The sequence below is a fragment of the Lygodium microphyllum genome, chromosome 6 (assembly GCF_053477565.2).
Source record: "Lygodium microphyllum isolate KBCC chromosome 6, Lygodium_microphyllum_v1.1.10, whole genome shotgun sequence".
NCBI lineage: Eukaryota > Viridiplantae > Streptophyta > Polypodiopsida > Schizaeales > Lygodiaceae > Lygodium > Lygodium microphyllum.
The window spans coordinates 147,175,522-147,188,168 of record NC_141140.1 but is presented as its reverse complement, the minus strand read 5'-3'; the positions used below and the strand labels follow the sequence as shown (position 1 = coordinate 147,188,168).

Sequence of the window (12,647 nt, the reverse complement as noted above, 5' to 3'; positions counted from 1 at the left end):
TGAAGGGAAGAGACAGAGCCTTCCCTAAGCCTCGAGATGTCAAAGTCATAGACATTCCTTGGACTACACCAGTCTTCTTGCTGTAAGAGGCCAGGAACTCATCACATAATGACGGATCCTCTAGAAGCAGGGGAAAAGGAGTGGCCACAAAAGCAGCAAGTCCCGCCTTCGTGAGGGGCTCAAAAGTAAGTAGGGAAGAGTAATCCCTACTAACTAATGGGACGTACTGGATAGGGGGAGGAGCATGAGAAGGCGCCATTCAGATGGTTACACACACACCACAAACACAGACAATCAAGGAGAATGCCTGCAAAGCAACAGACAAAAACCAAGGATAAGAGAATAACCAATAAAACGTGACACGACCAACTAACCCCAAGCAAACCACATCCTAGAAAAAATTTGACATGACCTTGAGACAAATGCGACCGAAAGCTTCATGCGATGCATCAGACAAACACCCAGAACCCCGTATCAGGCAACAAAAGAAAAAAACTCCATACCATACTCGTAACCGTAACTAAGACAGGAAACCAAAATAAGACCACATCCGACACATATAAAAACTATATCTGTGATAAACCAAGACTGGACCATGGAAAACAACTCTAATGACTGCGCATACCCATCCCACGAAACGGTTCATTAAAAAGGGGAAGTAAGTGCAGTGAGGGGGGAATGAATTTAATGAAGGGTTGATTTTAATCAATTATTAAAAATGAGTGAATTTTTATTAAGTGATAAACCTTAACAAGAAAACGGCGGTTCCTTATTAGTAATTTAAATTACCAATTATTAGGTGAAACGGTGCAGTTATTCGATTCCCGGACTTCGATTCCCGACTGGGTCTCTAAATGCAATTCATTGATTACAAATTAAGGTGATGTGGAGCGCTTTTTTGCCAGCGCGTGCTCATGTGACAGCTGGTTCATTGTAATTAAAAATTAAAGTGCCTCTGTAGCGCACGTAGCGCGTGCTAAGTGAACGGCTGGTTTATTTTAATTTAAAAAGAATGTGTGTGTGTAGCGCGAATGCGCGTGGAAATGGTGGGTGAATTAAAGGGTTCATTTTAACAATTAATTTGTGATTAAGGGGGAAAATGAAAATAAATAAAGCACATAAAATAAATACCTGGAAGGGGTGTGTATGTAATGCAGAAATGCGCACGGAAGAGTCTCCCAAAAGAAGTGAATCCAGTAAAGGAAAAGTAAAGACCACTGATGAAACAACAACAACAACACCTTAGCGGATGTGTGGATTTGGTTTGTGTTGGTTGTTTATTTTTATTTTATTTTTTATTTTTTATTTTTTTGTATTAAGTTGTGATTATTTATGGTTGAATAAATGGAAAATGATCAAGGGAGGTGAGGGGATTTTTTTAGAATTTTTTAGAAGTTTTTTAGAATTTTTTACTATTTTAAATGAATTTTCTACATTTATTGGCAATTTAGGGGATTAATTAGGAAATATATAATTTTCAGAAATTTTAGGGTAGGCAATTTCCATCGGACACACTCCCAAAAATTGGCAAAAAATAAAAGGAATTTTTAGAAATTTTTCTGAATTTTTTTATGGAAAAATTAAGTTAGAAATTAATTAAATCACATAAATCATATTAATCAAATAAGTCAGGTAGGAATAAGTCAATTAAGTCTGGTTAGTGGGGGTAAGTCATGTTAGTCTGCCCAAGTCAAGTCAGGTTAGTCAAGTTAGGTTAATCAGGGTTGGGTAGTCAACTAGGCTAGGTTAGTCAACTAAGTTAACTATGGTTAGGTGGTTAGTGGGTGGGGGTAGGTTAGTCATAGGAAGTCAAGTCAGGTAGGTTAGGCAGGTTAGGTAAAGTTAACTAGGTTAAGTTAACTAGGTTAGTCAACTAGGCTAGGTTAGGCAACTAGGTGAAGTCAGCTAACCTGACTATGGTTAGTTAAAACTAACCTAGCTAGGGTTAGGGTTAATTTAGGGTTAGGGTTAGGGTTAGGAGTAGTTTGAACTAACTAGGGTTAGTGGTCCTAGTTAGGTTAGGTTAGTTTGAACTAACTAGGGTTAGTGGTCCTAGTTAGGTTAGGTTAGTTTGAACTAACTAGGGTTAGTGGCTAACCTGAGTAGGGTTAGTGGAGGAGGTGGTTAGGGGAAGTGGTGGTGGTGGTGAGAGGAGGTGGTGGTGACGGCGGGGAGGGAGGCTGCAGGCGGTGGCGTTGCGGATGTCGCGGCGGCGACGGCAGGGACTCCACGGGCGGCGCACGATGCGGCTCCTGGGCGGCTTCACGGGTGGCGGCTGCAGCTGGAGGCGGCGACATACGGAAGGGAGGCGGCGACGACGGGTGAAGAAGGGCGGCGGGGACGGCGGCTGACTCCACGGCGGCGCACGACGGCTGCTGGGGGGCGGCACAGAGGAGTGCGAGGCGGCGTCGGCTACAACGGGGGCGGCACAGAGCACAACGGGGGGCAGCGACGGCGTCGACCTGCAACGGGGGCGGCACAGAGCGCAACGGGGAGTAGCGACGGCGTCGACCTGCAACGGGGGCGGCACAGAGCGCAACGGGGGGCAACGACGGCGGGGGAAGAGAGGGAGAGGAGGGGAAGACAGGCGGCAGAAGAAGAAGGTAGAGGAGGGAAGAAGAAGGTGGGAGGAGAATGAGGTAGAGGAGGGAAGAAGAAGGTGGGAGGAGAAGAAGGTAGAGGAGGGAAGAAGAAGGTGACAATGGAGGAGAGGGAGAGGGAGGGAGGGAAGGAGGGAAGGGGTGGGCGGTTGGGGGGAAGGGGTGGACAGTTGGGGCGAATGGGCGGGCGGTTGGGGGGAATGGGTGGACAGTTGGGGGGAATGGGCGGGGACAAGGGTAGGGTAGGGTAGGGGGTGCACAGGGTAGGGGAGGGACCAAGGGGGGGTAGAGGTTGGGCTAAGGGGGGGTAGAGGTTGGGCCAAGGGGGTTAGGCAAGGCCCAAGGGCACATACCCCCGTCCGTGCACATGCGCGGGGCGGGGTAAAAAAATTTGCCGTGACGGGATTGAAATGGCGCTGGGATGACGGTACGGGTCATACGGGCACGACCGGGGTGCGTGGAGACGCGTAAAATCGAAAAAGGGCGCGTTCACGCGCAAAACGGGCGCATGAATACACGTAAAAATAAGGAAAAATTAATAACGCCAAATCCGGACGTCAAAACGACATAGCGTAAAAACAAAAAGTGGACAGAACGACAGGGGGAAAACAAGGAAAATACGGGACGGATGTTCCGGGGGGGGGGGAAAGGGCGGTCATGTGCAAAAAACACCAAAAACGAACCAAAAAACGCAATTAAAAATTAATAGCGAAAAATCCGTGCATCGGAATGAGGTGCAGAAAAAAGAAAAACTGGGCAAAAAGATGTGCCCGACAATCCTATCACATCAAAACATAATTCCGACTGAGATAAGACGCGTTCACATGGAAAAAACCCAAAAAACAACCTTGAAAATAGGATCGGAAATTAATATCGGACGAACCGTTCACCGGAAAGACAGGCAGTAAGAAGGAAAAATGTCCGCAGGAAGGGGTGGCACAGGGTTATCACGTTAAAGCGCAGTTTCGGTGGAAGTAGGAGGGGTTCACATGCGAAAAATGCCAAAAATACGCCCGAAAATTGATTTAAAAATTAATACGTAAAAATTCAAAAGTCAAAAAAGGGTGGAGGAAAAAGGAAAAAGGTGGGGGAAGGCACAGGGGACACGGCTGTCAGATCAAATTGGAATTCCGATGCAAATAGGGCAGGTTCACATGGAAAAATAGCAAAAAGACGCAGGAAAAAGTCTTAAAAAACTGAAAAATTAATAATGGACAAACCGTGTATCGGAATGATGCGGAATAAAAAGAAAAAATGTCAAGGGAAAAGTGGTGGTCAGGGCTATGACATCAGAGCATAGTTCCGAAGCAAGAAAAGTGCGTTCACATGGAAAACCGGCTAAATTGCGCAAAATGCTTCAAAAATTAATAACTCAAAAACCGTGCACCGGAACAAAGGTAGGTAAAAAGGAAAAATGATCAGTTCAAAGGGAGGAACAGGGCTATAAAGTTGGATTTGGACTTCAGTGAACGGAGGGTACATTCACATGGAAAAACCTCAAAATCAGGGAATGAAGGAAAACTGCAAGGGAACAGCCCCAAGGGTGGGTGGAACATAACCGGGTGGGTGGGAAGGAATCCCATTAGGGTAAAAGCAAGGCATGGCATACATGCATGAACAAGTTAAGGCATATGCAGAAGGGTATGCAATGTAGACGCGCAGGGACGCGTCCCCACACTTAAGACCTTAACGAACAGGGTTAACCGAGCAACAGGGACCTAGGACCACGCCACAAACCATCCACTAACTTCCCCACACTTAAAACATGAACATCACTAAGAAACAGAAGTTGTAGGGTTAGAAAAACTTGGCCCGTTTCGGCAAGAATCAAGGTTGAGTGTCGATGGCACGTCTAGTGTGGTTGTCGGCGCTGGAGGGACCAAGGCATCTTTACAGCACACGTTCGTCATGGCAGGGACCACGCAGCAGCACCCAGGGAGGTAGCTGATGGAAGGAATCACAGGAAATGCGTCGATGATGAGGAATGTGGCACTCAACTCACAATCACTCAAACGAAATGAAAGAACAGTCACTCACCCCATGACTAATATCACCCGAGGAATAAGGATTGAAACCCATATCTCATACCCGGTTGAGGAATCGACCAGGAGGGAATGGTGCAGGAGTATGCCAGGGTGCACAGTTGATGGTGCAGTAGTGCGTCCAACCCGTCTGGCATAAGTGCAAGGAGGAAGGCAAGGGAGCCTTACAGTGCAGTGTACAGAACAGGGTGATGTGTCTTGTGATGACAGCAAAGACCCATCCCGTGGGTGCATAGGGAAACGGGAACATACCTGACTCCAAGTGTCGTAACGTCCCTCAATCTCACCTCTCGGTAATTGATTGAAGAAACTCCAGTCATACGCAGCCCACCCTCTGTCTCACTCTCTGTTGATAGATACAGGAGGGCAGCCTTTTCCTGAAACCCATTGATGTAATCCTCACAGTCACTTGTGCAAAGGTTATATGCCTTGTGCGCATTTGATGGTGCAACTATGCATCCCGCCCTGTGCCGGCATACGGTGCGAGAAGGAAGGCCAGGGAGCCTTATGGTGCAGTGCACAGAAACAAATTGTGCTTTGTGCATTGAGAGGCCTATCCCGTGCGTGCAACACTTCATTCACACTACTCACCTCTCATTTGATTTGAAGGGAAAAGACTGGTCTCTCGCCCCACCCTCTGTCTCACTCTCTGTGGATAGTTATAAGAGGGCAACCCATACTCACATCCCCATCCGGTTAGGATGAAAGCTCACAGCACTCTATTGTTTGTCGATGAAGATTGCGTCATCAATTGTTAAAGAGGCGTACCCAGGGAGGTAGCCATCAAATCGAACGTTGTATTGGACAGGAACATGGCGTCTGCTAGAGGACAGGTAATCACTTTGCAAAAAAACCCAAGACACAGCGTACCAAGGGAGGCAGCTTCGGAATTGGATCCGAGGGATATCAATCAATGAATCCACTTTCTGGACTGCTGGGTGTTACCACCTTTTCCACAGCCAGCTTCTCGCCCAAGGGTGTTTATCACCTTTTCTTGGAACGAGGCCTGCTATGACAGGGAATTGCTTCCTTTTCTCTCATGACAGATTTGTTTTTCTTGTTTTTTTTTCTTCTTTGGTTTTTTTCTTTTTCTTATTTTCCCCTATTCCCGAGGGTGTTTCCACCTTTTCTCGAAGAATAGGTCGGCATGACAGGGACCTAAGTCCTTTTCTCCCATGACCGATATGTTTTGTTTTGTTTTTTTTTTTCAATATTGAGCAAAGGAATGGTAGAAAGACCATTTTTCAGAACCCACCTCGCCACTGTCGCTGGTAGAAAATAGAGGATAAGAGATCAAGGCTGGAAGGGGGATTTGAGGGGACAGAGGGTTGCGTCCACTTCATCAGGAGTGACTGAAGAACGGCTATCAGAAGTAACATCATAAGAAGTACAGTGCCGCGCCAACGAGGGAAAGGATCAAGTGTCCATAATTGTCAAGATCCCCAAGGAGGGAAGTACTTCTTCAAGCGATATCCATTGATCAGAAAGGGATCATCAGAGGCATCAACGGTCTGCACTTGGACAGAACCATTAGGGTTGACGGCAAGTACTTTATAGGGGCCCATCCACCGCTGTTGGAGCTTGCCAGAAAACTTGCCAAAGCATGAATCATAGGCTAGGACCAAATCACCTTCTTTGAACTCCTTATGCTTGATGAAACTGTCATGGTAAGCCTTACGTCGAGCTTGCGTGGCTTCCATGCATTGTAGAGCCATCCTACGAATTTTGTCCAAACATTCGAGGTGCAGGAGACGGCGTTGCAGTGAATCATCCTCCCCCAAACACTCTTTGATGGCCACTCTCAAAGAGGGTAGTTCCAATTCAACAGGAAAAACAGCTTCTGTACCATACACCAGCTGGAAGGGTGTTTGTCCTGTTGCTGCTTTATGGGAGGTTCTGTACGCCCAGAGGGCCTCTGTAAGTCGATCGTCCCAATCACGACGATGTGCGGCAATTGTTCTTGTCAGAATCGAGCAGAGGATGCGATTGGTGACTTTGACTTGGCCGTTGGCTCTGGGGTAATAAGGAGTGGACTTGCGATGGCAGATCTTATACAACTCTGTCAACTCTTCCATGACTTTGTTGAGGAAATTAGTGCCTCTGTCACTTACCAGCTCTAAGGGACTACCAAAACGGGTGATGATATTCTCATACATAAACAGGGCCACGCTGTTACCATCGTCCCGCTTTAGGGCTTTAGCTTCACACCACTTTGTGACATAATCCGTACATACGAGGATGTATCGGCTCTGTTTCCTTCTGGTGGGAGGATCGATCGGACCTACGAAGTCGATGCCCCACTTCTCAAACGGCTTCAAAGGAAGGATAGGTTGCAGTGGCATGGCACTTGTCTTGGTGGGTTTCCCCATTCTTTGACAAGCATCACATCTTTTACAGTAATCATAGGCATCCTTGTGAATGGTAGGCCACCAATATCCTGCGAGCAGAGCCTTCCTGGCTGTAGCTTCTCCTACAAAATGACCTCCGCATGGCTCGTCATGGCAAGCCTTCAGAACAATCCCAATCTCATCTCCTGCAACACATCTTCTAAGCACTTCATCTTTGCCTTTCTTGTACAGTGCACCGCCTAACAAGGTATAGGGGGCTGATTCTAGCATAAGCTTCTTCCTTTCCCGACTAGAGATACAAGGAGGGTACTGTTGGGTTGCCATCAGATTGGCAATGTCTGCATACCAGGGAGTTACAGTTTCTACCAAGAATAGGGAAGCATCAGGGAGGTCTGGATCATCCTGCTCCTCGTCTGCAGTTTGTGGGATACGCGACAGATGATCAACCAGAACATGGGAACGACCAGGCTTAGTAATCACCTCAAAGTCGAACTCCTGGAACAAAAGGAGCCATCTCATCATACGTCCTTTCGCATATGCTTTGTTCATCAAGAAGGACAGGGCCTCATGATCCACATAAAATTTAAAGTGGGTGGATAGGAGGTAGTGGCGGAACTTCTCCAGGGCAAACACCATTGCCAAGCACTCCAGCTCGGTCACTGTATAGTTCCGTTCCCTATCAGTGACTTTTCGGCTTGCATAATAGATCGGTTGATCCAGCTTCGAGGAGCCCTTCTGGTATAGGACTGCGCCTAAGCCTTCAATAGATGCATCAGTGTGTACATGGAACTCTTTCGTCCAATCAGGAGGTTGCAGAATGGGTGCCTCAATCAGACACTGCTTCAGAGTGTGAAAGGCTTTGTCACATTCTTCTGTCCAAGTAAACTCTGCATCTTTCCTCAGGAGCTTGTGCAAGGAGGTTGCCTTTGTTGCAAAGTGGGCTATGAACCTTCTGTAGTAACCCACATGGCCTAGGAATCCCCTCAACTGTTTGAGGTTGGTGGGTGCTGTCAGAGCTGCAATCTTTTCAATCTTTGCAGGGTCTGTTGATATCCCTTGTGCAGAGACAATGTGGCCCAACAGGACTCCAGAAGAAACCCCAAAGATGCATTTGTCAAGGTTGAGGGAAATCCCATACTCCCGGCATCGATCAAAGCATTGCTCCAAATGTCCCCAGTGTTCACTGATCAAACTATAGACACAGAAGTCATCCAAATATACTTCGATAAAGTCGTGTAGATGATTTTGAAATGCAGCCATCATGACTCATTGGAAAGTAGCAGGGGCATTGCAGAGCCCAAATGGCATCACTCGGTAAGCATAGGTCCCCCATTCTGTGGTGAAGGTTGTTTTGGATTGGTCTTCTTCTGCGATTTGGACTTGGTTGTATCCACTGAATCCATCCAAAAGAGAATAAAGCTCATGTCCTGCCACTGTGTCCAACAGTTGGTCTGTGAAAGGGATATGAAAATGATCCTTCTTCGTTTTGGAATTAAGCTTTCTGAAATCCACACATATTCGCAATTTGCCATTCTTCTTGGGTACAACCACGATGGGTGAAACCCATTCACTATTTGCCACTGGATAGATGAACTCGGCTTCCAGAAGCTTCAGCAGCTCCGCTTTCACCAATGTGGAATAATTCGGGTTCATTCGCCTCTGTCGTTGCCGTACTGGCTTGGCATCAGGCTCCAAGTCAATATGATGTTGACATATTGTGGGATCAATCCCCTTTAGGTCTTTGTAGGACCACGCAAACACGTCCAAATTTTCTTTCAACAAATTGTACAAGGTTGACAACTCCTCTTCTGGGAGGCTGCTACCCACCTTCAAGTGGCGTTCAGTGCCTTCTGCATCCACAAAGGTTAACTGCCTTTCACCTTCTACTTCACGGATAAAGGTCCCGCGGACTGCTTCTGGGTAGAGATCCGACTCCTTCAAGGGAGTGGTATCCTCTTCGGATGTCCCACTAAAACTAACTTCTTCTTTTGGTGGAGACTTAGGTTGCTCCTTAAGACGTTGGAATGGGATAAGCGCCGTTTCGGGTTTGGTTTCAAAATTAATTACCTCTTGGCTTGAAGACTCCTCTTCTGAAGATGACACATCCAAGAACGTCACATAACAGGGACCCTCTGATGCCTGTTGGATTTGTGGGACTGGTGCTTGTTGGCATGGTGCATCATCATCATCTTTCTTTGGCAAGGATGGGTTAGGACGGCAGGAGCCACTCTTGAAAGACGGCTTGTTCTTCTTAATCCATTCCTTATAAAGGTTTTGCATATGAGAAGATCCATTTACCAGACCAAATGGTATCATCACCATTCTGTCCCATAGCATGAGCTCATCGGCTTCTGATGCTTCTGGAACTTCTTCCTCAAATGTATCCTCTTCAGGTGGGATAGATTCTTATGTTTCACTTTCATCACCTTCTTCGTACATATCATATTCATCCTCTTCTGTCTCTGTCTCTGTCTCTGCTTCTGCTTCTGCTTCTGTAGGAGCTATGTAACAGAAGAACAGATTCTCTGTTTCCTCTCCTGTCTCTGTCTCTGTTTCTGCTATGGCCATGTAACAGGGAGAGCAGTACATCCATGCTTCTATCTCACTATCAGAAGTGATTTCAGAAGTCATTCCCGGTTCAGGCACGAAGTATTCACCCATTGATAATGGCTTTGCATCTTTTGGAAGTCGGCTTACAGTATCCACTGTTAAGGAATGTGCCACTGTTTTCTTGGGAAGGATCTGTTTGACAGCATCTTCGTCTGCTGACGTTCCATCTGTAGCCTCATTAGGGGAATCAGAAGATAATTCCAAGGAGGTGGAGCCATGTCCTTTTTGAGAACCATACAGTTTCAGCACCACTTTGTTGGGTCCTCTGCCCAAGGTCAAAGTTCCTTTGAACCAATCCGTCCTTGCTCGGGCTTCAAAAAGCCATGTTCTGCCCAGTAACAGAGGATAGGATGTACCATAAGAGTTTGGCTTCACCACCAAATAGGTCAGCCAATAATCTTTTCCAGCCACTGTAGTTTTCACATATGGGAGAATGCCCAAAGGCTTGATTCTACTCTGATCCGCCAGTCTGATGAGCCATTGGGTGGGTTGCACTCCTTGTAGGCCTAAATCCTTCATTGTAACATCCGTCATAATGTTCACTAATGAACCACCATCAATCAGTGCATTTGCAATGAAGCAGCCTTCTATCCACACGCCAGTCTCTGGAGTACCTGGATCTAGGAAAGCATTAGCTACATCCACTTCTTTTACAGGCTCTGGAGCCTTGTTGGACTTTGTTGTTGTTGAAGGAGCAATCCTTAAGCCACGTCGTCTTGTCAGTATACTTTTGAACCTTTTTCGGCAACTGGGAGACAACATCAATAATTGTCGGAATGTGAGGTTTGGTCTAAAGGTATCTAGATCTCTGACCAGATTGTATTCCTTAATAGGATCCACTGGCTTCTCTAACCGATTAGGGAATGGGGCAACACCCATTTTCATTTTCCCTCTTTCTTCCAACAGAGGAATTACAGGAGCTTCTTCTGCCACTTGTGGCACTGCCTCCTCTTCTGTATCCTGGACCTCTGGTCCTGTCTCTGTAACTCTCTGTGGCACTGTAGGGCTCTGTACGGCATTGTTAGGCTCTATTCTGTTCTGTTCTTCTGGTGGAAGATTGAACTTCACTGTTCTGGCAGGAGGGTTATTTTCTTTCTGGATAGGTGGTTCCTTCTGCTTTGCACGCGTAATGGCAGCAACTTCCAATTCCACTAAATTGGAGGTAGGGTCTTGGGCCTTGGCCGGACTATCAGTAGCACTGTTTTTCACTGGGGCTGGGCTTGGACAATCTTTTGTTGTGTGGCCTTCTCCTTTGCATCGACTGCATAAGGGCTTGTAATCCACTGACCTTCGAGGATTTGGACAATTTGGTGAGATGTGTCCCTTTTCTCCGCATCTGTAACATTCCACTTCTGATCTCTGACCACCGCCAGACTGTCTTCCTCTGTAACTTTGGGAAGGAAATCTTCTGGGTCCGAAATTAAGACCAAACTCTCTAGGCTTGGGTCCAATATCTTGTGTTTTCATTTTGGATTCCAGCAAGTTAAATCTTGCGTCTTCTTCCTTCCTTCTCCTATCATGCATCTCCTTCAGAGAGCAAGTGTCCTCTGTATGATTCTTCCGCAAACAGTAGGAACAGAAGGCTCCAGGGATGGTTGGTTTTCGTGTACATTCAGTGGCTAAATGGCCTGCTTGATGACACTTACCACACCAAGTATTTGACCGCATCACATCTCTTCCTGCTCCTGCAACGTTGGATATGCTTGCTGTGTTCACTTTCAACGTCTGTAGTTGCTCTGTGATCACATCCATCAACTCCTTTTTGATGTTTGCAACTGAATTGGATAAATAATCCTTCAAGCTTTCTCCTCCTGACGTACTGGCAGGAGGGTTTTGAGGAGTTTCTGTAATCACTGCATAAACTGGTTGGGCTGGTACAGAGGGGTCTCTGTTCTAGTTCTGATTTAGTGCTCATGTTTGAACTGTTGGCTGTTGGCTCCAGTTGGTAGGATTCCACTGTTGCTGTTGATTTGTCATTGAGGAAATTGGTTGGGACCATTGTTGTTGTGGTTGAGCCACCATTTGAGGCATGGATTGTGGCCACTGTGGATTTGGTGCACTGTACTGTGATACTGGGGGCATCTGTTGGTAGGGATAGGGAACAGTCCTTGGAATTGCATTTGGTGGATACATAATTCCTGACATTAGAGGAGGTAGGACTCCTCTTCCTGTATTCATTGCTAATCGAGCTTCCACTTCATCGTACAGTCTTGCACCTTCTGTTGCAGCTTGCAGGGTGGCTGGTCTTTGCAGCTCCACAAACTTACGGACTTCTGGTTGTAATCCTCTAAGAAACACTCCCTTCTGAATGCCATCATCTAGATTATGGTTAGTCCATCTCTTCAGGATAGATTCCATTCGTGAGACATAAGCTTCTACTCTTTCTCCAGAGGATTGACTTAGGTTCATAAATTCCTCTCGCATCCGCTCTTCAAAACCTTCACGCCTGAATTTAGTGAGGAAGGCCAACTTCAGGTCGTCCCATGTGCCAAAAGTTCCTGCTGCTTGTCTCTCATACCACTGAAACGCCGCGCCCTTGAAAGTGGCGGGGAATATTGCTAACCAATGCTCAGGGGTTCTGGCATTGTTAGCCACACACGCTACCATAAACTCTGCTACATGAAGATCGGGGTCTTCATTGTACTCTCCCTTAAAAACTGGCAATGGGACTACATTTGCTGGTCTGTCATCAATATTTCCAGGACGGATCTGGCTTGAAAGTGGACCTCCAGCAGGAGGAGGAAGGGCTTGATGTGCCATTGGGACTTCTGTAAAGAGTTCCGCAAGGGCGTCAAAGGCGGCTTCTGCTGCTAGCTCGTTCTCAGCCTTGATTTTTGCTTTTTCTCTTCTCACGTACCTCTGGACTCGTTCTAACGCTTGCCTCTTTATTGCGTCATTCATCAGGGGTGTGGCTCCCCTATGTTGTTAGTGCTCCACAGAGGGTTAACAGAAAGCTTCAGTCTCTGGAGGACTCTCTTGCCAACATTTCTTCTACTTCTTTCTTTTCAATGTCCCTGAATTCTGCTTTCATGCCACTGCACAGAGGA

General features: G+C 46.6%; 1 long non-coding RNA gene across 1 annotated transcript; it reads right to left on the bottom strand.

Moving 5' to 3' along the window:
* Positions 1 to 233: 233 nt before the first annotated feature.
* LOC148035268 (uncharacterized) lies at positions 234 to 2,224 on the bottom strand. The gene is made up of 3 exons (XR_015691230.1): positions 2,099 to 2,224; positions 1,132 to 1,217; positions 234 to 307 (listed from the first exon to the last, which is right to left on the bottom strand). It is a non-coding gene; the product is annotated as an uncharacterized LOC148035268 (long non-coding RNA).
* Positions 2,225 to 12,647: the final 10,423 nt, after the last annotated feature.